Source organism: Rattus norvegicus, chromosome 7 (assembly GCF_021556685.1).
Source record: "Rattus norvegicus strain SHRSP/BbbUtx chromosome 7, alternate assembly SHRSP_T2T, whole genome shotgun sequence".
Classification (NCBI taxonomy): domain Eukaryota; kingdom Metazoa; phylum Chordata; class Mammalia; order Rodentia; family Muridae; genus Rattus; species Rattus norvegicus.
In genome coordinates this window covers 118,162,601-118,166,953 of record NC_141540.1, presented here as the reverse complement: position 1 = coordinate 118,166,953, position 4,353 = coordinate 118,162,601, and the positions used below count along the sequence as shown (strand labels likewise).

The following is a 4,353-nucleotide window of genomic DNA, read 5'->3' as shown; positions in this document are numbered from 1 at the left end:
ATGTGTGTGCATATGAATGTGGTGTGTGTGACGTGTGTGTGTGTGTGTGTGTGTGTGATGTGTGGGTGTCTGTTCCCTGTGTGTGCTGTGTGTCCGTGTATTTGTGGTGTGTACATATATGTATTTGTGTCTGTGGCTTCTGTGTGCCATGCGTGTGTATGAGGTATGTGTCTATGCCCTGTATGTGTGTATGTTTGTGGTGTGTGCATATGTGTGTGTCTGTGCCATATGAGTGCTACGGTGTGTGTGTTGGGGGGTATATGTGTATATGTGTGTGTGCTCTGTGTGTGTGTGCATGTGTGTGCGTGTGCGCGTGCGCGCGCGCGTGTGTGTGTGTTTGATTTGAGCTTTTTCACCTCCCATCTGAAAGCTTTTGGAGCCACCTGATCATTATACTATGTCCAAAGTGAATGAAAAAAAAAAAAGGAAATAAAAGAATGGGAGGGCCATGGCTGCTCCTGGGTATGATGGAGGAGAAAGCTTGTTGTAGATAAAAGGAAGAGGCAGGGACATCTGAGGGAATCCTGAGCAGACATGACCCCAGCCATGTGAGGAGAGGGGAGATGATGGGGGAACCATACCCAGAGGCCAGGAGGGTAAAGAGAGTAGACAAAAAGCCAACCGGGTAACCAAGATGGCTGGATTACGTGGATTTCCATTTCATAGACATTTTACTATGTGTACACACATGTAGTATACTTTCCACTTATGTGCTCTGCGTCTGTATGAGTATCTGCATGTGAAGGAAGCCAGGACCTGGAATTACAGATGGTAGCGAGTGGTCCCCTGATAGGGGGGCTGTGTGGATGAAGAGCAAGGACCTGACCACTCAGCCACCTCTGCGGCTCGGCTCGCACAAGCTTTGCTTTATCTGTCTTAGCAAGAGCCTGTTAGGAAGCCCTGTTCTTTCTGAACATTAAATATAATTACGAAGGAATTGTCATAGCCACCCACTGAGACAGGCGACCTTCTGCGGGCGACCTTCTGCATTAGTATACCTTCAAAGTATCCTTTCATTTTCAGAGAGAGAAAACAACAAACTTTTGTTCCAAGCTGAGCATTTAAAGAGATATTCCTGTTCTTCACATTCATTCTTGTACTGAGCACGCTCAGGGACGTGCTCTTTAACTGAACACTCTTTTAGGAGAGGGCCAACCCCTATAAGAATATGCATAGGCTCCCTGGATTAAATCTTTATGCTTCCTTTCTTCCCGGAGGGCGTCACTTTACTTCCCCCCATCCCATCGCCCTGCAGAACACTGATTCAGAGCAATCTGAACTGCGGTCTCCCGACACAGTTTCTAAGAATCATCTAAACTATGGTTTATTTACTTGTATAGTTTTGGAGTTTGAATTGATTGGAAAGGTCAAATAAAAAGAAAACAAAAAAATATAGACATTGTTTTATAACTATAATCTAAAGTCAACTGCCTGATGCTTTACCCAAATACCACACACACACACACACACACACACACACACACACACACACACAGAGTTGGTAAGAGAAAATAAATATTTTAAATAATTTTGATCATAATGAGAGGGAGAGAGAAAAGAATCTCTTCCCCTCCACCATGACTGCACCAGCATTACAATTTGTAGAAAAGATTAATAAAAGTCAGATAAGCAACTTAATGGTGGTGACCCTTAATCCTAGCACTCAGGAGGCAGAGGCAGGCAGATCTGAGTTCAAGACCAACCTGGTCTACAGAGTGAGTTGTGAGTTCCAGGACAGGGATACACAGAAAATCCCTGTCCTGAAGAAGAAAAACAAAGGAAGAAAAAAACAAAACAAAAACGCAAAGCAGCATGTAAAGATTTATTTGTACATTATCAAAATCTTGCCCTGGGTAACTGGCTGCTCCTCTGTCAATGGCTTCAGGTTAGTCCCACTCCAACCTAAGATTCCCTGGAGAAATTTTAATTATACTTTTTCAGATTGATTTATTTCATGTATATGAGTCCTCTATCTGCATGTACACCTGCAGGCCAGAAGAGGGCATCAGATCCCATTACAGATAGTTGTGAGCCACCATGTGGGTGCTGGGAATTGAACTCAGGACCTCTGGAAGAGCAGTTGGTGCTCTTAACCGCTGAGCCAGCTCTCCAGCCCCTAGACCTTTTTTTTTTTTTTAATTTTAGGTATATGAGTAATAGTGCTTGAATTCTTTGGGGTGTGTGTATGTGTGTGTGTGTGTTGTTGTTGATGTTGTTGTTGTTATTTTCAAGACAAGGTTTCTCTGTGTAGCCCTATCTGTCCTAGAACTCAACCTGTAGACCACACTGGCCTCAAACCCAGGGATCTAACTGCCTGTTTCAAACGTGCTGGGATTAAAGGTGTGAGGCACCTTTAATTATATTTATTTTTATTATTTTGTGTGTAGGAGTGCTTATCTACATGTATGTATGTGCACATGTATGTCTGGTGCTAACAGCCAGAGGAAAGCACTTGACTTCCCAAGGACTGGAGTTACAGGTGATTGTGAACTGTCATGTATGAGCCGGGAATTGAACCTGCCACCTCTAGAAGAGCAGTCAGGGCTGCTAACCTCTGAGCCATCTCTCTAGTAAGAGAAAGTCTTATCTAACATGGGTTTTACCCCACAGAAGTCCACTCAAAGTTACCTACTGAGGCAAGAGAAGCTCAAGTTAGAGGCTAGCCTGGGCTACATATTGGGACTGTCTCATACACACACACACACACACACACACACACACACACACACACACACACACGCAAAGGGTATCAGGACATGTATGTTCCCAAGCCACCTCCTGATGCCAGCAAGAGTTTGAGGTCTCCATCAGGAGATCTAGATTTGTAGCAGAGATCTCTTAACCTCCACAAGTAAATTCCCTAGGGATTAGGTAATGGCACAGTACAGTCTGTGTTTTCTTCAGCAAATACCAGCATCAATTACAGCAAGTTTCTGAAAAACAACACCCTCCTCCCCCCAAAACAAAACAAACAAAAAAACCCAGAAAAAGGCAAAAGACCCTAGTTAGTAGGGAATTCAAACTTTCTTGTCAGAAAACCAGCAAGAACAACAGAGTAGAAAATGTCTTAAAGGAGCTGGTGACCAGGCCAGTTCAATCAGTCAACAGGTCTCAAGGGAGGGAGTGAGGATTGAAAAGAAAAAGACAACTAGACAAAACTAAAACGTGACTTTAGCCAGTGCTGAGGCTGAAGCACCTTTATTTTCTCCCAGTCTGCTTTTATATCGTCATAGGTACATCAAAAAAACATGGTCAGTTCTTAGGTCAAAGACAAAGTAACAATTGAAATAGTAAACAAGAAGATCACACAAGATAGTAACTAAGTTCAGTAGTAAACAAATCCCCATGGTCACTGTTTTTTTTTTTTTTAATACTTATTTATTGTATATAAGTACGCTGTAGCTGTCTTCAGACACACCAGAAGAGGGCATCAGTCACCACATGTTGCTGGGATTTGAACCCAGGACCTCTGGAAAAGCAGTCAGTGCTCTTAACCACTGAGCCATCTCTCCAGCCCCACTGTTTCTTTTTTTTTTTTTTTTTAAAGATTTATTTATTTTATTTATATAAGCACACTGTAGCTGTCTTCAGACACACCAGAAGAGGGCATCAGATCCCATTACAGATGGTTGTGAACCACCATGTGGTTGCTGGGATTTGAACTCAGGACCTCTGGAAGAGCAGTCAGTGCTCTTAACCGCTGAGCCATCTCTCCAGCCCATGCCCCACTGTTTCTAATATTCTTATCTGAACCTACTTCCTTGTCCAAGCCTAGTGACAAATGCCAAATTCCTAGAAACGGTACCAAAAGCTGTAAACAAGCTGGCAAATGAGAACGTGACCAGTGACCAAAATCTCAGGTCTGAGTTTTTGTTTTTTGTTTTTTTGAAACAGAGTTTCTCTTTGGAGTCTTGGCTGTCCTTGAACTCACAGAGATCGCCTTGCCTCTACCTCCTGAGTGCTGGGATTAAAGGATGCATCACTACTGCCTTGAATAATAGACCTGAAAATGCAGGCGGATCTGTGAATTCAAGGCCAGCCTGGTTTACACAGTGAGTTCCAGGATAGCCAAGGCTGTTACACAGAGAAAGAAAGAAAGAAAGAGAAATAAAGAGAGAGAAAGAAAGAAAAGAAAAGAAAGAAAGCTAGCTGACTAAATAAACCGGTAAACAGGAACACCTTCTTGGGATGTTTGGTTTACAAAAATGCAGTTCCCACTACCACAAATTTTGCAGTTGAGTTTCCTACATTTGGGGAAATTGCAAGGGTCAGTTCATTTGGAGTGCAATGGATAAGACTTGCCCTGGGAAAGCCACCTTCGAGATCACAGCATCTCCCCTGCTGGGTAAGCAT

General features: G+C 43.1%; 1 non-coding gene across 1 annotated transcript; it reads right to left on the bottom strand.

Moving 5' to 3' along the window:
- Positions 1 to 4,190: 4,190 nt before the first annotated feature.
- On the bottom strand, positions 4,191 to 4,353 carry LOC120093953 (U1 spliceosomal RNA). Its single transcript, XR_015626285.1, has one exon. It is a non-coding gene; the product is annotated as a U1 spliceosomal RNA (small nuclear RNA).